This window comes from Pelobates fuscus, chromosome 8 (genome assembly GCF_036172605.1).
Source record: "Pelobates fuscus isolate aPelFus1 chromosome 8, aPelFus1.pri, whole genome shotgun sequence".
NCBI lineage: Eukaryota > Metazoa > Chordata > Amphibia > Anura > Pelobatidae > Pelobates > Pelobates fuscus.
In genome coordinates this window covers 55,836,110-55,857,193 of record NC_086324.1, presented here as the reverse complement: position 1 = coordinate 55,857,193, position 21,084 = coordinate 55,836,110, and the positions used below count along the sequence as shown (strand labels likewise).

The following is a 21,084-nucleotide window of genomic DNA, read 5'->3' as shown; positions in this document are numbered from 1 at the left end:
GGGAGAAGTAATTGGTTTGGTGGTGGGTAAGTTGATTACCATTATGTACTGATTGTATATATATGTCATTTTATGCTATGTTGCATTAGTCCTGATGAAAGTCTGTGGTTAACAGACTGAAACGTCGACCTTCTGCTGTTTTGATTAAAAGTTAAGTTTTACTTTATTTACAAGTCCTGGGAGTGCTATCTTCCTTTCATTGTCTATATATATACATATGTGTATATATACGTATATATATATATAATTTTTTTTAAATATTTTCATTTATATATAGGTATATGTATAGTGATATATACGTATATATTTATGTATATAGATATATATATATTATTTCGTTCTATGTGTATTTTGATATAAATATATATATATTAATATCACAATACAGTTAGAACGAAATAAAACACATCTATATATTTTTTAATATTTTATTTTTAATTATTTTTTTAATTTTATTTTTTTACGTATTTACATATTTATTTTTTATATTCTATATAAATATATATATAACAATAATTATATATATATTTAATCAGTATCAGTCTACGTGTAATTTGATATTAATATATATATATATAATTATATATATATATTAATATTAAAATACACCTAGACGGTGTATGTGTGTGTATGTACAGGGAGTGCAGAATTATTAGGCAAGTTGTATTTTTGAGGATTAATTTTATTATTGAACAACAACCATGTTCTCAATGAACCCAAAAAACTCATTAATATCAAAGCTGAATATTTTTGGAAGTAGTTTTTAGTTTGTTTTTAGTTATAGCTATTTTAGGGAGATATCTGTGTGTGCAGGTGACTATTACTGTGCATAATTATTAGGCAACTTAACAAAAAACAAATATATACCCATTTCAATTATTTATTTTTACCAGTGAAACCAATATAACATCTCAACATTCACAAATATACATTTCTGACATTCAAAAACATAACAAAAACAAATCAGTGACCAATATAGCCACCTTTCTTTGCAAGGACACTCAAAAGCCTGCCATCCATGGATTCTGTCAGTGTTTTGATCTGTTCACCATCAACATTGCGTGCAGCAGCAACCACAGCATCCCAGACACTGTTCAGAGAGGTGTACTGTTTTCCCTCCTTGTAAATCTCACATTTGATGATGGACCACAGGTTCTCAATGGGGTTCAGATCAGGTGAACAAGGAGGCCATGTCATTAGATTTTCTTCTTTTATACCCTTTCTTGCCAGCCACGCTGTGGAGTACTTGGACGCGTGTGATGGAGCATTGTCCTGCATGAAAATCATGTTTTTCTTGAAGGATGCAGACTTCTTCCTGTACCACTGCTTGAAGAAGGTGTCTTCCAGAAACTGGGAGTTGAGCTTGACTCAATCCTCAACCCGAAAAGGCCCCACAAGCTCATCTTTGATGATACCAGCCCAAACCAGTACTCCACCTCCACCTTGCTGGCGTCTGAGTCAGACTGGAGCTCTCTGCCCTTTACCAATCCATCCATCTGGCCCATCAAGACTCACTCTCATTTCATCAGTCTATAAAACCTTAGAAAAATCAGTCTTGAGATATTTCTTGGCCCAGTCTTGACGTTTCAGCTTGTGTGTCTTGTTCAGTGGTGGTCGTCTTTCAGCCTTTCTTACCTTGGCCATGTCTCTGAGTATTGCACACCTTGTGCTTTCAGGCACTCCAGTGATGTTGCAGCTCTGAAATATGGCCAAACTGGTGGCAAGTGGCATCTTGGCAGCTGCACGCTTGACTTTTCTCAGTTCATGGGCAGTTATTTTGCGCCTTGGTTTCTCCACACGCTTCTTGCGACCCTGTTGACTATTTTGAATGAAACGCTTGATTGTTCGATGATCACGCTTCAGAAGCTTTGCAATTTTAAGAGTGCTGCATCCCTCTGCAAGATATCTCACTATTTTTGACTTTTCTGAGCCTGTCAAGTTCTTCTTTTGACCCATTTTGCCAAAGGAAAGGAAGTTGCCTAATAATTATGCACACCTGATATAGGGTGTTTATGTCATTAGACCACACCTCTTCTCATTACAGAGATGCACATCACCTAATATGCTTAATTGGTAGTAGGCTTTCGAGCCTATACAACTTGGAGTAAGACAACATGCATAAAGATGATGTGGTCAAAATACTCATTTGCCTAATAATTCTGCACACAGTGTATATGTGTATATATATACTTAGATCATATATATATAATATATATATATATATATGATCTAAGTATATATATATTTTTTTTTACACTTTTAACATTATTTTATTTTATTTTCAGCCAGCAGGGGGACCAACTGTCATTACAGTTAGTCCCCCTGCTGGCAATACAGAAGCCAGCTATCCCGGCCATGTGATGGTGAGGTCCTCGCAAGGACCTCACTCTCACATGACCGGGGGGGACCGGAGGAGGAAGATCTGCCGCGGGGGGGCTCCCTGGGAGTCCCCCCAACCGCGATCGCCGGCGTGGGACCGCCGGCGACCGGGTAAGTAAGGAAAAACCAGAGGGCGTACTATTACGTCCTGCGGCGTTTAGAGCCGCTTTAAAAAGGACGTAATAGTACGCCCTCCGGTCTTAAAGGGTTAAAGCAAGTAAGAGATTTACACTATGCACATCCCACACTGAGATAGCGAGAAAACTACAATATCGATGGTATATGGTACCCTCTAAACTGTCGAGGATTGACCCCACGAAAAACTATGCTTGCTGGAGATACAGTCGATCTCCAGGTACTATGCTCCATGTCTGGTGGTCATGCCCAAAACTATACACATATTGGAATGAAATCCATAACCTTATTCGACAATGCACAGGGTTTGACATCCCACGGCTCCCAGAAACATACATACTGCAACTTATCCCAAATAACATCCTCAAAGCCAAACAAAACCTCATCTACCACATCCTCACAGCAGCCCTCACTGCCATAGGTAGGGCCTGGCTGAAGCCAGAAGCCCCCCACATAGAGGTGTGCATTCACATCACGCATTCCACACGAAGTTATGAAGTCATGGCCAGATCCAGGATTGCACCCCAAAAGTTCTGGGACGAGGCCTGGAAAATGTGGGATGACCCCAGACAAAACTAGTAACATGCCAGATGCCCACTAGGGGAACGAGAAAGCAGCAAACAGCAAAACATACAACCAGACAATAACCCACACAGTCCAAGGCGGGAGAGAATACACATGTACCGAGAACTATGGCCCGGATAAGGCCCATGGACACGAATGCCAAGACTCACTCTCTTCCCCCTATCCCCTCTCTTCCCCCTATCCCCTCTCTTCCCCCCCCCACCTACCCAGTTAACAATGTAGACTAGAGTTTAAGGTACTTAAATAGAAAAACAAAAGGAGTACGCAAATGTAATGTAATTCTTCACGAGACAGAATGCGAAGCAAAGTTCTCAAAAATTGCCTAATAACAATGAGTCTTGTCTTGCAACTTAAACACGTGTGCTGGATATTGTTGTAAACTGCGATATATGAATGCATGACTTAACACAAATTTGTATAATGTGTACTTGTAAAACTGCAAATAATAATAATTATTTTTTTAAATTACCGTAATGTATATCCATATTTTTTGTTATTATGACCACATATATGACTTGGGATGGGCCCTGTTGGCAAACTCAGGGCCAGCCAACATAGGAAGCGAGCCCTGTGGGTAGACTTGAGGAAGGCACTCATGCTTTGAGCTGTGTAAGCGCACCAACATTTTTGTTGGTACTCCTGTATTTGACACTCACTTGTGTGCATCTCTTGACTTCTGTACGTCTCTTAACACTCTTTACCTTTTATATGTCTCTTAACTTCTCCTTTCCCTTTCAGTGTTTCTAAATCCCCCTTTTCCATTATGTGTTTTTGAACCCACCGCTATATGCCCTTTACGTCTGTTAATTCCCACTTATCAGTACAGTGGTGTGGCTGTGTTGGACTGTGGAAGAGGATGTTGATGTTCTTCTACCAAATCTGACAAGAAGCCGTCTGCAGCGAGTGGCCGAAAAAACCTGACTATGACGTTCTGTCAATTCTCTGCACCCTCTGCCCGCTTACTGTATGCCAGTCAATTGAGCAGAGGAACTTAATGAAGGTCCTCATTATCTTACCTTCTCCCTCTGCTTGTGGAATTACAATTTTATTCTAAGAGCATATGAAAGACAAACGTTTTGGGATCCCTGTCCCTTCCTCAGTGTACAAATGCCCTAGGGCAGTTCACCAAGGGGATTTGTACACTGAGGAAGGGACAAGGGTCCCGAAACATTTATCTTTCGTATGCTCTTCGAATAAAAGTGTGCCTTATCTACTAAGCTGCGCATTGTGTTACCTCCTGTTTATGCTGTAACATTTTGCTGCTGATGAACCATATCAACCTTATACACTTTTGCTGCTTTAGATGAATTGTATAGATATTGTTTTGGCACTGCAGTGACCACACTCCTTTTTCTTTGTTGTCTCCCTCCGCTAGTATGGGACTGGAAAGGGGGGAGGGGGATTTTGGCAAGTTCTCCCTATTCCTACCTGTTTGTCCCCATCCTACAGTCCTAAACCCCTCACCTGCTGCCTATGTGTGACTATTTAAACTGGGCTCTGGAAATGAGGCATCATATGTTGGTAATGAATAACGAATTGAATGTACAAATTCCAGATAAAAGAAAAAATAGTTAAAAATCTTGCACATAGTTTTAGCTCCTGTCTGATCTTGCTTAAACTTCGTTTAAAATCAAGCTTTTCAAGATGAAAATTTCTCCAAGTGTGGCTCAAACATACAGAAAGCAGACCTACACCCTGCACACACCTCTTCTGGACCGTTTTTCGCGAACTGCTGCGGAACTTACCATTCTGAGGCCTACTGGGGTAGATGCACAAAAGGCTAGGATAAACGGTTGGTCTGCTGGTTCTGAGAGCCCTCCTCACAGCGGACGATCCACAGCCCTGCTACCCCCCCCTTGGACCGGTAGGGGATATCCCGGTCCCCACTGGGAGAGCTAACGTCCCTGCAATTGCTACTTGCTACACTAACGATCGTGCAGCGTGTCCAAGATATGCGCTGAAGCCTTCACAGATCCAGGCAGGACAAACATTAAAGGAAATATTTGAAACTAAGTTTGATGAGCGTTCTGGCAATGCATAAACAGACAATCCACCACCTCTGCCATGCCTGTTGCACTACCGACCCAAGCCGACAACTTGACGCATGGTCCCTAATCTGGGCCGGGGGCCCATGTGCAAGTACCTCCACCCCACCGTCAGCCTACCCAAAAGGTTCTTCATGCACAAAAGCTCCTGCCACCATGAGTAGGGGGATTCCTGGACCAAGGACAAAGGGCAAAGGCCCCCACCAAAGCCTGGGCTAGAGGAGAAGCGGAGTTGCGACATTGCGGACTTAGTCCTAAATGCTTATATAAAGCACAACTAAATCTCAGGCATGGCGCGGAGATGGAGAGCATAAATCTACCTGACGTAGAGACTGGCTTAACACTCTGGCCTACCTGCCGTGTCGGGTGAATCCCGGCTGCCGAAGCATTTGTGTGATCACAGCTCATGTCTTATGAGCAGAGATTTATGCTCCTTCTTTTTGTTTTTCACGTTATGTCTTATAGTTTATACCCAGTAGTATAACAGCTTGTTGTTATTATTATCCTAGATGTTTTTACCTTTTATAATGCGTGGCCTTACCCAGAAGCTATAATTATTATAGCCTAGCATTGATAAATCATACTTACCTATAGGCTCCTAGTCTGAAATGCGATGTCTGAGCAAATGGCCTCTCATCTTCTGGCATGAATAGCACCATTCTGTTTACTTATAAAAAAATTGTGCAGTTTAACCCTATATCATGATACTGTTTGCTTTGATATGATTGTTACTGCTATCATGGCACTGCAGGCGTGTTTGTAATCTCTTTTGCACATCAAAAATAAAGAATAAAAAAACAAAATCTGGACAAATATACATAGATTTGAATCCAAATGTCCAAGTCTAATAATTAAAAGGACATTATAGTCACCTGAACAACTTCAGCTTAATGAGGTTGTTCAGGTGAGAACTATAGCTCCCTGCAGCCTTTCTCATGTAAACACTGTATTTTCTGAAAGCTAGGAACACCTCCAGTTGCAGTCACTCAGAGTGAACCAGAGGGACTTCGGAGTTGATGGAGGCATAATATACCTCCATCCACTCAGATCTGCTGTCAGCAGAGCACAGGGCAGCACTGTGCACAGCATCCTGTGATTCAGTATCTCCTCCCTCTGCATGCAGACACTGAACTTTCCTCATAGAGATTCATTGATTCAATGCATCTCTATGAGGAGATGCTGATAGGCCAGGGCTGTGTTTGAATCATGCTGGCTCTGCCCCTGATCTGCCTCCTTGTCAGTCTCAGCCAATCCTATGGGGAAGCACTGTGATTAGATCAGGCTACCACATGTCATCAGACTGCTTGATTTTCTGAGTCTAACAGCATGCAGATTTACAGCTTCAGGTTTGAATACAGTAAGATTTTTACTATATTTATGGAGGCATGAGGGGCCCAGGGGGGCTAGATGGTGGTGTTAACACTATAGGGTCAGGAATACATGTTTGTGTTCCTGACCCTATACTGATCCTTTAAATGTAACTAATAATGAATGATCAATAGATAATTTTTAGCTTTATTACAGCTTTAACAGAAGTAAGAATGTAAAAGCTGTCTTTTTTTCAGCCTCTATCGCCATACAGTGATAAAAGATAGAGTTATACACATAGATAAGCAATCAGTTATTTTGTAGTTACTCATCCTGCACTATATGGAGGTAGGCGTCCACTAAAGAGGAAGAGGTTGGGTCATTATTTTGCATTTCTTTGAAACAGAAGCAGGAAACTTGTCGTCTCTTTTCCATGTAAGTCTACTTACTAAATAATATAATAATTTCTAAAAATCTATGTTTAAATAAATGTTTAAATTAGTTCATAAAACTGTACTTAATTGAAAATATGTTGGTAGTTTTAAATACAAAAGTCAGCAATTTTTACATTGTTTGAAACAAATCAGGAAATGTTAGCACAGGGAAAAAACAGGTTTCACATTCATTTAGAGTTTTGTTAACCCAGTAAGCGTCATGTGCTGAGGAGGAATGAGTGGCAACCGTCTATTACAGAAAGAGTTAAAATATTAACACAGAATTTTTATTAAGCAGGAAGTAAATCATCGTTTAAAAATCTGTGTTAACGCTTTGCTATCTTCAAGCCTGCTTTGTACTTTAACGGCAAGTGACAATTTTACACTTTTGTTAAGTAATTTCTCGAAGTCTTTTGGCTTTCTCGTTAAATATTATATTAGCCTGTAACTAATTTATTGTGGCAAACAAGTTCATAACTTTTTCACAGTTTTTCTCATTATAATGTTTAGATAACAAGCACAGCTAAGGAAATGTATCTCAAAATATATTCATCCATTCATCTGATTTTGGGACTACCTCACATTCATATGGTTTTACATAATTTCCACAGTGACAGTGCATATACAAAAAAAAGTGATCAGCATTTTAGTCTGACAGTAAGGACTTTAATCAACACATACTACACACGTAATAAGCCAAATGACAGGTGAATGACAATAAAAACGAGGGTGAAAGTGAAACACAGGTGTGCTGTGGAGGAAAAGACGTGAGCAGGTAAACGTAGACGTAAATACCAGAGCTCAACCTCACAAAGTCAAAAAGACCTGTGCAGAAGAGCCTTTAAGTTATATACCCAGCATACATCCGAGTGAGGATGAAGAATAAAGAAGTAAAAATAGGTAAAATAGAAGTGAGAAAGAGAAATGCTGTAATCCAGGAGATTATTTATCCATGAATGTAGTACACTTCAAGCAACTAAATGTCTTACGATAATTACGATAGCAGGACCTGTTGTATATACAAAGTAACCATCTAAATCTGGGGTGCGCAAAAGGTAGATCCCTAGAGGTTTTCAAACTACAACTGCAATTAAACTTTGCCATTCTAAACGCATTGTAAAGGAATGCAAAGCATCATGGGAGTTGTAGATCTGGGGATCTACCTTTTGGGCATCCCTGATCTAAATACATTTTCATGTATATACCATAACAAAAAAAAATAAAGCCTCTTTTTTTTTTTTTTTTTTTGGGAGTCAACTAACTGGCTTTATTCACAGCTGGCATATTTTTTTTTATGAATTAAATTTTATTAAGGTTTTCAAGAATAAACTTGCAAACAACAAGAAAAGTAAATGTCTCAAGAGTGGTTCGGTGAAACACGCAGGTTTCCAATAAATGGCATATACAAGTTATGAGGCACAGTATTAGCGAATCATAAGTATCGGTACAATAATGCAGGGAAACGCGCAGGTTTCCAGGTCAAAAACATGTGCATTTAAGCCTTTAGTGGCATACCTGTGGTCCGCTGTATCTTGGTCCGGCTGCGTGGCCCGCAAGTTCGCCCGGGCCGGGGGGAGGGGGGGGGGGATGAGAAGAGATTGGGGGGGGGATTCCTCAGCGTTTGGGAAAGCGTCCTCCCTGCCCCATGGGTTTCTGTGGCCCTTCGTCCCCGTCAGGGCTAAAATTATCGTGTTAATCTCTGTCTGTGGTAGCTCTATGTATGACGTGCGCTGTCTTTTCGGTCATTCCTTGTCACCCCTACCCATGGTCTCGGTTCATGTTCCCACTGCTGTCTACTCAGTCTGTGATAAGTGTCTGGAAGTCGGGTTTCGTCGTAGCCAGTATCCAGTGTGTCCAGGTCGTCATATACGACTGTTCTCGCCCCTCTGCGTGTGAGGTGAGTTCCTCTAGCGCCCTGAGCTCTTCCATGCGTTTAAACCAGGCCGACACAGGTGGTGGGGTCTTTTGTTTCCAGTATAAGGGAATTAGGCTCTTGGCTGTGTTTAATATCCTGATCGTTAGGGATTTTTTATAGGATGAGCTACGGGTGGAGGTGTGGTGTAGGAGGAAGGCTGCTGGGTCTAAGTGGGGGGGAGTATCAGAAAATTTGGTGATGATCGTGTGGATCGCTGCCCAGTAGGGTTGTATCAAGGGGCATGTCCACCAGATATGGAGGAGAGTGCCTAGGGCTTTCTCACATCTCCAACAGTTGTTGGTGGCGGTTGGGTCGTAGGAATGGGTGACCAGTGGCGTGCGGTACCAGCGAGATAGTACCTTATAGGCCGTTTCTTGTATGCTACTGGACGTTGAACAGTGAAGGGACAGGGTACAGATCTTTTCCCATTGGGTTGGCGAGAGTGTAGTACCCAGGTCAGTTTCCCATTTACTCATGAAGCTCGGTGGGGGAAGTCTCTTTGCGTCCATGAGGAGGCTATAGAGTATGGACAGTCCCCTGGCCAGTGGGCTTGGGTCATAGCAGAGCCTTTCAAAGTCTGTGAGCGGCCTGTGTGTGTGGACGTCTTTGGTGATTATTAGTAGGTAGGCAGATAGTTGTTTGTATCTGAACTGCATCATGAACGTCGGTCTCTCCACGGGCAACAGGGACTCAAGAGTCCGTATTGTGCCATTGGTGGTAGCGTGGCAGAGTCTAGGTAGCGAGTTTCCTAACATTTGTTGAAACGGGCCTGCGTCTAGTCCAGGTGGGAAGGCGTCGTTATGAGTCAGGGGTAAGAGTGGGGAAATGGGTGTGGTGAGGGAGGAGGGTGTCCCCACTTTATGCCAAACCATTAAGGTCGCTCTAATTAGCGGGTGTGGGTTAGCCAGCTGTCTGCCCTGGTGGTGGTCTAGCCACGGTAAGAGCCCTATCGGTCTGGATATTTGGTCTGACTCTATTTCTTTCCACAACTTGTGGACCTCCGATTTGGACCATTCCATCACCCTCTGGAGATGGGTTGCTTTGTAATAGACCTGGAAGTCTGGGAGGGCCAGGCCACCCTTCCGTTTTGGTAGTGTGAGAGTGTCGTGTTTGACTCATGCCTGTAGGTTGTGCCATGTGAATCTTAGTGCCATGGAGCGCAGCGTTGAGAAGTATGTCTCAGGAATGTGAATTGGTAGTGTCTGGAACAAGTAGAGCAGCCTGGGTAGAATGTTCATTTTCAATACTCCAATGCATCCAAACCAGGAAAGACGGACTTTAGTCCATTCCTCCAAGTCTCTGCGTATTGTGGTCAGGAGGGGTTGAAAATTAGCAGTGTATATTTGTGACAGGTCTCTTGGTATGGAGGTGCCTAAGTATCTTATAGTGGTGTCAGACCATTGGAATGGGAGTGTGTGTTTCAGGGCTTCTACTCTATTGGGTGGGATCGAGACATTCAGAACCGAGGATTTGGCGAGGTTAACTTTGAAGTTCGATAATTGGCCGTAGAGCTGGAACTCTGCCATGATTGCTGGCATTGATGTTTCAGGCTGAGTGACATAAAACAGCAGGTCATCTGCAAAGGCAGCCACTACGTGTCTCGTCCGTCCTATCTGTATCCCTTTTATGGCTTGGTTGTCCCGGACAGAGTTAAGAAAGGGCTCCAGTGCCAGTACAAACAGCAATGGGGACAAGGGGCATCCCTGTCTTGTGCCGTTCCGGATGGGGAACGGGTCCGTGAACAACCCGTTCACGCATACCCTTGCTGTGGGTTTAGAGTACAGTGCTCGTATCCAGCTCATCATATGCGGGCCCAGACCTATCGCTTCTAATACCGCCAGCATGTAGCCCCAATCTATGCGGTCGAAGGCCTTCTCCGCATCTGTGGAGAGCAAGAGGAGGCCTTCCTGACCGTCTTGTGCCCTGTGAATGAGATCGAGTGTCCTGATGGTGTTGTCTCTCGCTTCTCTCTGGGGCGTGAACCCTGCCTGGTCCCTATGTATGAGATCAGGGAGGTAGGTTTGTAGTCTGCGGGCTAGTATTTTTGTGAAGAGTTTAAGGTCACAATTTAGTAGGGAGATAGGTCTGTAGCTTGCACAGAGTTCCGGGTTTTTACCTTCCTTTGGGATCAGGGAGATGTTGGCCGCTAGAGTCTGTGTGGGTAGGCTGGCTCCGTCACGTAGGGTGTTAAGGGCGGTCAGGAGGTGTGGGGATAATACGTCAGCAAACTTTTTATAGTATCTAGTGGGAAGACCGTCAGGGCCCGGGCATTTGCCCAATTTCGACTCTTTTATGGCCCAGGCTAGCTCATGAGGTGTGATCGGTTCGTCAAGGGCAGTCGTGGCTTCCCGGGGAAGTCGGTTTTGTATGCGTGTGTGTAGGTATTGTCTAGTCTCTGGTAGGACGTCGCCCTGGCGCGGTGGCTCCCTGTCGGGGTGTATGGCATAAAGCTCCGCGTAGTATTCCCGTATAGCCTCCGCCATGTCTCCCGGGAGTTGTTTCAGTCGTCCGTCTTTGTCGCGAATTTTAGGTATGTAGGATTCTGCTCTCTTTTTGGCGATCATACGGGCCAACAAGGTCCCGCATTTGTTGGCGTGTGTATGAAAGAAGGCTTTGGTACGTAGGTGCGCCCTTTGGAGGTTGGCGTTCATGATGGACGCCAGTTCCCTGCGTAGTGTCAGTAGCTTGGCACCATCGCGCTGGAGCCGTGTAAGTTTGTGCCTGGCCTCTACCACCTGTATCTCCGCGATTATGGTCGCCAGTCTAGCAGCCTTTGCTTTTTTCATGGCTGCGCTTTTAGCTATGAAGTAGCCTCGTATAACGCATTTATGGGCCTCCCACACGCAGAGGGGTGTCACATCTGGAGTAACATTGTCAGTGAAGTATTGAGTAAGTTTGGTTCGGGATTCCGTGGTCACTGTTAGGTCATTAAGTAGGGCTTCGTTCAGTCGCCAGTTGCTGCACGTCGGTTTGTAGAGGGGAGATGTCAGCGTCATGGTGAGTGGTGCGTGGTCTGACCATGTCGCGGTTCCAATCATCACAGACTTAACATCTGTCAGGTAGTAGTGTTGTAGGAAAAAGTAGTCCAGTCTGGAGTACGTCTTGTTTGGATTAGAATAGAAGGTGAAGTCTCTGTCGTCAGGGTGTGTCGCCCTCAAACAGTCGGTCAGGCGTTGGTCTCTAAGGGTTTTGTTGATAGTAGTCAACACATGTCTGGGTATCGTCGAGGTGCCCGCAGATGTGTCTAGGCTTGGTTGTAGGGCCACATTAAGGTCTCCTCCCATGATCAGACAACCCTCCGTAAAGGCCATGATGGCTTTCAGCGATTTAGTCATAAAACGGTGTTGAGCAGTGTTAGGAGCATACAGGTTGGCTAGCGTGTACGTACGGTCGGCTATCGTTCCCTTAACGCATATAAACCTTCCCCAGTCATCTTTCAGGGTTGCTGTGGGTGTGAAATGAAGGGATTTATGAAGGAGGATGGCCGTGCCTTTGGATTTCCCTATTGGGTTGTTGCTGAGATAGCATTGGGCGAACCTTTTGTCAGTCATTCTAGGTGTCAAACCTTCCTTGAAATGGGTCTCTTGTATAAATACTATGTGGGCTCTTTGGCTGTGAAAGTGGCGGAGCGCCTGTGATCGTTTCTCAGGTTGGTTAAGGCCCTTGGCGTTAATAGAGATTATGTTGATGTCTGCCCTGGCTAGCGGTTTCGGGGTCTGCATGACGGGAACTCCGGTTGACCTCTCTGTCAGGGGTAATGTGGGCAGATAAGTGGTGGGCCTACGGGCTGTGTTACTACCCAGGTGTTGGGTGGGTGCAGGGGAGGTGCTAGTCAGAGGTGTAGGGAGAGGGTGTTACCTGGACGGATGGTCCTTGATGAGGCCCCTTCCCGAGTCCCCTCGCGGACACCGCAGCCGGACTTTGAGTGCCTAGGAGTAGGTACAGAGACAAAATAAAATAAACACTATGTGAACAATAAACAAAAATATATACAAAGTAATGGCTCGGGTGTAGGCCGAGGTGGAGTCGTCCCGTCCGTACTAGCGGTTCGGTCGAGTCCCCTTGCCTTTCTTCCTGACACCCCGGCCAGGTGGGAACGTGGCCTACTGGTTACCAAATGCCTCTCGGGTATACCCGGTCCCTCACCAGGGTCCCGGTTCAGAGAGGGGAGAGGAAAGAAGAAAAAAAAAGAAAGGGAAAAGAACGGGGTGTTTCCCCGCGGGGTCACCTATAGCGGTGACAACGAAAAAAGAAAAACTCCCACGTGGAAGGCCCCTCTGGTTTCCCCCTACCCGCCCCGCCCAAAGAGTACTCTAGCCCCTAGGTTATCCGAGATCTTGTGAGTGGGGTATCTGAAAAATTATGCGTGTCGTGTGGACCAGGCTTCAAGCCTTATGAGTCGTGTGTGTGTGTGAGCTTCATGGCGTGTCTAATTAGGTGGCGTGTCGTGGTGTGGCCATGAGCTCTAGCGGCAAGTGTGCGTGTGGTGGCTGTGTCCCCCTCCTGCCTACCCTTCCTCATGTTATATACCCGTCCACTTCGATAAAGGGAGATGTTGGGCCCTCCGACAAAGACCCTATATCTCCGTTACCAGTATTCACAAAATGTGTCGGTGGCACCGAGTCTCCACGTCTCTGTGGCTTGTGTTTGGTGATGTGACAGAGTCAATCCCTTTACGGCAGCTCAGCTGGTCAAGAGAATGGTCCCTATCGGAGTGGTAGTCGGAGCATAGCGTAGGCCGCAGGGTCGTCAAATCCCCCGTTTATGCCCCCCACCCAAAAGTGAAACAAGAAAGGGAGTCCGGCAGTTCAGTGTGGTTAGTGAGGTACCTGATGGGAAGCTCCCCAGCGGGTCATAGTTCGTAGACAGATACCTCAATCGGTGGGTCTCAGAGTCTCTCAGGAGCCGCGGGACTCAACGGGGGTTGCCGGCTGGTCGTGCCGTCTCCATTCTGGATCTGGTTCTTCTTTGTGGCAGCGGGTCGTCTCGTGCCGGCCTTGGTGGGCCAACGTAGAAGTCTAGCGGGTCCGGCCAAGTCATGTTTAAGGGTGGTAGCTGGAGCTCGACAGTGAGGTCTTGCAGGTCCTGTTGATTGCGTACCAGCATGGGACCGTTGGGAGTGTGAGCAATTAGGCCAGTCGGGAAAGTCCATCGGTATCTCACCTTCTGAGCCGTCAGGGCTCGAGTGAGGGGTTTCAGAGCCCTGCGGTAGCCCAATGTGGCCGGGCAAAGATCAGGAAATATCTGGATAGGGTGATCCTCATGGGTGATGGATCCCGCATTGCGAGCCGCCTGTAGTATGTCTTCTTTGAGGGAGAAGATAGTTAAGCAGCATATTACATCTCTTGGCGGCGCTCCTTCAGGGCCTCTGGGTCTTAGTGCCCTGTGTGCGCGGACGAAGTCGATCGGCGTGTCCGTAGGACGGCCTAGAAGGTCGTTAAATAAGATGGTAAGTGTGTCAGTGAGCCGGGTTGAGGATTCTTCGCCTTCAGGTAGGCCTCGGATCCGCAGGTTGTTTCTGCGGCCCCTGTTGTCGAGATCTTCGACATGGCGCGCCATGGCTTGCATGTGGGCAGTGTGGCCGTGAAGCGTGGACTCTGTGGTTGTGTGGGCCACAGTGAGGTTGTCTTGTTCCTCCTCCAGCCGCGCCATGCGGTCTGCCATACCTTGCATGTCCACTCTCATCAGTTGGAGGTCGGCCCGGATCGAGGCATGGAGGGCTGATGTGGCTTGGGTGAGGTCAGCTCTGGTGGGCAGTGCTCTCAGCAGGGCCATCCAGTCTGCCGGTGGGTGATCTGTGGTTTCTCCACTTGCTTCGCCGACCTGGGAGTTCGGACTCATGGATGAGGCCTCCGAGTACAGGAAGGCCTCAGCGGAGGCCTGGGATGATAGGTCCGGCTGTGTGGTCATGTATTGCCTGACCGATGCCTGGATTGCAGGTGGGCGGGTGGCCGCTGGTTTGGGGGTACCCCCAGCCTTAGTGTGTTTCCCCATAATTGCGTTTGGGGCAGCTTTCTAGCGATTTGCAGGGCGAGTACGGAGGAGCTCAGAGATTAGGCAGCCATTCCGCTCCGCTGCTAGGCCACGCCCCCCAAAGCCTCTTTTTTAACCCCTTAAGGACAGAGCTTCAGAAGCTTGACTTACGCTTAATGACACAAGCAATTTTTGCATTTTCTTGCTGTTTGCGTTCAACTGCAATTTGCATCTCTCTCATTTATTGCACCGGAACATATTATATACAGTTTTTTAAAGGACAGAAGGGGCTTTAATTTGATATAACATATATATATATAAATGCTTACCGTATATACTCGAGTATAAGCCGAGTTTTTCAGCCCATTTTTTGGGCTGAAAAACCCCAACTCGGCTTATACTCGAGTCAGAGTCTGTATTATGGCAATTTGCATTGCCATAATACAGACTGGGGGAGAGGGGGGCTGGCAGAGCTGTAACTTACCTGTTCTGCAGCTCCTGTCAGCTCTCTCCTCCTCCGCGCCGTCCGGTCAGCACCTCGGTCAGCTCCCAGTGTAAATCTCGCGAGAGCCGCGGCTCTCGCGAGACTTACAGTGTGAGCTGACAGAAGAGCAGAACGGACGGCGCAGAGGAGGAGAGAGCTGACAGGAGCTGCAGAACAGGTAAGTTACAGCTCTGCCAGCCCCCCTCTCCCCCCCACTGAACTGCCACTGGACCACCAGGGAAGGAGAGCCCCCTCCCTGCCATGTATCAAGCAGGGAGGGGGGACGAAAAAAAAAATATATAAATAAAATAAGAAGAAATAATAAAAAAATAATAAGAATAAAAAAAAAATGAATAATAACAAAAAAAAGGGGTATAAGGACCACTATGGGAGGAAGGGGGGGTATAAGGAACACTATGGGAGGGAGGGGGGGTATAAGGACCACTATGGGAGGGTGGGGGTGGGTTAAGGACCACTATGGGAGGGAGGGGGTTATAAGGACCGCTATGGGAGGGAGGGGGATAAGGACCACTATGGGAGGGGGGGGGGATAAGGACCACTATCGGAGGGAGGGGGGGATAAGGACCACTATGGGAGGGGGGGATAAGGACCACTATGGGAGGGAGGGGGGGGTAAGGACCACTATGGGAGGGAGGGGGGGATAAGGACCACTATGGGAGGGAGGGGGGATAAGGACCACTATGGGAGGGAGGGGGTGGGATAAGGACCACTATGGGAGGGAGGGGGTGGGATAAGGACCACTATGGGAGGGAGGGGGGATAAGGACCACTATTGGAGGGAGGGGGGATAAGGACCACTATTGGAGGGAGGGGGGTATAAGGACCACTATGGGAGGGAGGGGGGGTATAAGGACCACTATGGGAGGGAGGGGGTGGGATAAGGACCACTATGGGAGGGAGGGGGTGGGATAAGGACCACTATGGGAGGGAGGGGGGGATAAGGACCACTATTGGAGGGAGGGGGGTATAAGGACCACTATGGGAGGGAGGGGGTGGGATAAGGACCACTATGGGAGGGAGGGGGGGTATAAGGACCACTATGGGAGGGAGGGGGGGTATATGGACCACTATGGGAGGGATGGGGGGGGGATAAGGAACACTATGGGAGGGAGAAGGGGGATAAGGACCACTATGAGAGGGAGGGGGTGGGATAAGGACCACTATGGGAGGGGAGGGGGAAGTAAGGACCACTAGGGGAGGGGAGGGTAAGGACCACTAGGGGAGGGGTGAGTCAGGACCACTGGGGGGGGGGTGAAGGAACACGGGGGTGGGGAGGTAAGGACCACTGAGGGAGGAGGAGGGGAAGTCAGGACATATGGGGGGGGGAGGGGGCGGCAAAAAATGTTTTGCCTACGGCGGCAAATATCCTTGCACCGGCCCTGCACACACTGCATTCACACACTGCATTCATACACACACACACTGCATTCATGCACACACACACTGCATTCATGCACACACACGCTGCACTCATACACACATGCTGCACTCATACACACACGCTGCACTCATACACACACATACGCACACACTGCATTCATTATACACACACTAAAAAAATATTCAATTAATATATTTTTTTTAGGATCTAATTTTATTTAGAAATTTACCAGTAGCTGCTGCATTTCCCACCCTAGTCTTATACTCGAGTCAATACGTTTTCCCAGTTTTTTGGGATAAAATTAGGGGCCTCGGCTTATATTCGGGTCGGCTTATACTCGAGAATATACGATACTTATTATAAACAAAATACAGAAAAATGCAAAAAAAATGAAAAATATTGTTTTTTTTTACAGTTTTTGCAATAATAATGTGTGCATAATTAGTGCAGGTTAAGGAAAGTAATTAAAAATAAATTCATTTATTTGTTCTGATTTACAGAATATATAATGTGTCTGGGATTTTAAGTTTTTTTTGGTAGTTACAGGTCACAAAGCACAAGGAGTAAAATAAAATTTTAATGTGGAGCGATTTTAGAATTTGGTATGTTTGTCTTGTAAGCCTAATAGCCATAAAAGAAAACAAAATTGCCACACAAAAGTATATATTTATATAAAGTAGACACCACAGGCTATTTACCTAAGGTTGTTTTGACACTTTCTACGTAGCCATTTTACCGCCAACCTCTGCTAAATATTGGAGTAAAATTGTGTTTTTGGGGGGTTTTCGCACACAAACTTATAACAAAGAACTTCTCAAATGTATTTTGTAAAGTTGGTGTGTGCTATTCCTGTACAAAGTTTTATTATGTGTTCAGTTACTTCTGCTGAGTACAACGGTACCCCCATTGTATGTCGTTGGCACTATTTCGTGAAGTTACAGTGCCATATAGGAGACCTATCCATTTCAGTATTCACAGTAGAATTTTGAGAGACGGATTTAATGAGCCTATGTGTCCATTTGGGGTATTATAACAGTTTGACTGTTCAAAAAAAACCCACAAAGGCCTACCATTTGTAAAAGTAGACACTCCAGGGTATCTCATAAGGTGCATATTGTGCCTTAACATGCCCCCATTATTTCACCAATATATGCCAAAGTATGTGGTAAAAAATAATTTTGTGCGTTTTTTACATATGGATTGCATTTTTGCTAGGCATTTTGTATATTTCACATGTGCCACTAAGTTCAAACCCCTCAAATTATGCTCAGCTAAGTCTTCTGAGTAAAATGACACCCCCATTGTATGTCTTTGGCACTATTTCGTGAAGCTACAGTGCCATATAGGAGACCTATCCATTTCAGTATTCACAGTAGAATTTTGAGAGACGGATTTAATGAGCCTATGTGTCTATTTGGGGTATTATAACAGTTTGACTGTTCAAAAAAAAAACACAAAGGCCTACCATTTGTAAAAGTAGACACTCCAGGGTATCTCATAAGGTGCATATTGTGCCTTAACATGCCCCCATTATTTCACCAATATATGCCAAAGTATGTGGTAAAAAATAATTTTGTGCGTTTTTTACATATGGATTGCATTTTTGCTAGGCATTGTGTATATTTCACATGTGCCACTAAGTTCAAACCCCCCAAATTATGCTCAGCTAAGTCTTCTGAGTAAAATGACACCCCCATTGTATGTCTTTGGCACTATTTCGTGAAGCTACAGTGCCATATAGGAGACCTATCCATTTCAGTATTCACAGTAGAATTTTGAGAGACGGATTTAATGAGCCTATGTGTCCATTTGGGGTATTATAACAGTTTGACTGTTCAAAAAAAACCCACAAAGGCCTACCATTTGTAAAAGTAGACACTCCAGGGTATCTCATAAGGTGCATATTGTGCCTTAACATGCCCCCATTATTTCACCAATATATGCCAAAGTATGTGGTAAAAAATAATTTTGTGCGTTTTTTACATATGGATTGCATTTTTGCTAGGCATTTTGTATATTTCACATGTGCCACTAAGTTTAAACCCCCCAAATTACGCTCAGCTAAGTCTTCTGAGTAAAATGACACCCCCATTGTATGTCTTTGGCACTATTTCGTGAAGTTACAGTGCCATTTAGGTGACCTGTCCTTTTCAGTATTCAAAGTAGAATTTTGAGAGACGGATTTAATGAGCCTATGTGTCCATTTGGGGTATTATAACAGTTTGACTGTTCAAAAAAACCCCACAAAGGCCTACCATTTGTAAAAGTAGACACTCCAGGGTATCTCATAAAGTGCATATTGTGCCTTAACATGCCCCCATTTTTTCACCAATATATGCCAAAGTATGTGGTAAAAAATAATTTTGTGCGTTTTTTACATATGGATTGCATTTTTGCTAGGCATTTTGTATATTTCACATTTGCCACTAAGTTCAAACCCCCCAAATTATGCTCAGCTAAGTCTTCTGAGTAAAATGACACCCCCATTGTATGTCTTTGGCACTATTTCGTGAAGCTATAGTGCCATATAGGAGACCTATCCATTTCAGTATTTACAGTACAATTTTGAGAGATGGATTTAATTGGCCTATGCTTCAATTTGGGGCATTATTGCAGTTGGAAAGTTAAAAAAAAAAACCACGAAGGCCTACCATTTCCTAAAGTAGACACCCCAGGGTATTTCAAAAGGCATATTTTAAACCTTAGCGTAGGATCATTTTTTTGTTAGTTTGTACCAAGTCTAGTTACAATTAGCATTTTTTCTGCCTTTTTGACACACACTTGGAGATGTTACTGTATTTTTTGTAATCCTTATGTGTGCTATGGCAGTAGAACACCTAATATGTTGCTCAGCTATGTCCTCTTAGTGCAGCAATACCCCCATGTGTACCCTTTTTGGGGATATGTGGATGTTGAAGGGGCACATTGGAGACCAAGCCATATCAGTTTTTACCGAACTTTGAATTTTGACGCTCGGCCCATGTGCAATTTCCAAGCATCTTAGCAGGTTTTAAGTTCAAACTACCCCACAAAGGCCTACCATTTCTTAAAGTAGACACCCCAGGGCATTTCAAAAGGCATATTTTAAACCTTAGCGTAGAATCATTTCTTTGTTAGTTTGTACCAAGTCTAGTTGCAATTAGCATTTTTTTCTGCCTTTTTGACACACACTTGGAGATGTTACTGTATATTTTGCAATCCTTATGTGTGCTATGGCAGTATAACACCTAATATGTTGCTCAGCTATGTCCTCTTAGTGCAACAATGTGTCACGGGCAACGCTGTCACGGATTCCAAAACACAGACAGACCACAAAGAGAGAGAACACAGAGAGAGAAACTTGTAATACCGGTCCTTAGAATGGCCGGGCTATACAAGCAGAGAATAGTCAAGGTACAAGCCGAAGTCAAAGGGGTAAAGAGAAACGGAACAACGATAGGACAAGCCAAGGTCAAGGATCAGAGAAGACAGGATAAACGGGAGACAAAGCCAAGATTTGGTAACCAGACAGTTGACTATTCGGCCTGGGTGTGCTTATTCGGCCTGGGTGTGGAAAACTTTAAAACAATGGCCAATACATAGGCCGGGCTGAGAGGGGCAATCAGGGCAGTAATAGCTTGTCTCAACTCTTACGCCCCTCTTGTAACACACCCTGCACCTTTTCTGGGGATTTTGTTTTTTAGGGGTTGGTGGAATCTTAAAGCAGAAGTGACCTGCCTCCATTCTTCTGCTAGGCTCCACTGATGGTCCCCCTCTGTGGCACTCAAGTAACCCAGAAATGAGCTGAAATTGAAATGAAAGGAATGTGCATTTCAGCTCAGCATTTGCCTTTTTAAAAATAATAAAGGCATTGTGGACTGCCGTCTGCATTATATATATGCCCACTTTTTTGTACCATGCCCTGGTTTTGCGCATGATTAGATACGGCTGCATTAGTTGATCGGATAGATCAACTCCCCCCATGTGCCGATTATATTGCTGAATGCAGACTGGCACCCGTTTATGTTCCTCTCTGCCACGAACTGCGACCCTGCGAGTGTTTTCCCCATGGATCGTAGTTAGGATGAAAACCTCCTTTTTATCGCGGTACTTGAGTGCCAGCAGTTCATTCTGGCAGAGAGCTGCTGTTTCCCCCTTTTTAAATTTTTTTTCTGCTAGAGCCTTTGGGAAACCTGTGTGACTCTTCCTGATAGTGCCACAGGTCACGGTCTCAAAACAGTACAGCATTTGTAAGAGTGGGATGCTGTTATAAAAGTTATCGATGTATAAGTGATAACCTTTGTTGAGTAATGGCATTATTAAGTCCCAGACAATTTTCCCACTTGTCCCTACTGTATCTGGGCAACCTGGGGGATCAAGGTGGCTATCCCTTCCTTCGTATACACGGAAGGTGTATACATAGCCACTGCCACTTTCACATAATTT

General features: G+C 45.0%; 1 protein-coding gene across 1 annotated transcript in view; it reads left to right on the top strand.

Moving 5' to 3' along the window:
* Nucleotides 1-6,859: 6,859 nt before the first annotated feature.
* The window catches only part of LOC134571530 (caspase-8-like), a 99,722-nt gene continuing 85,497 nt past the window's right edge, over nt 6,860-21,084 (top strand). Inside the window, exon 1 of the mRNA XM_063429858.1 lies at nt 6,860-6,887. The gene's annotated coding sequence lies outside the window, so the exon portion shown is untranslated. The remainder of the gene's footprint in view (nt 6,888-21,084) is intronic.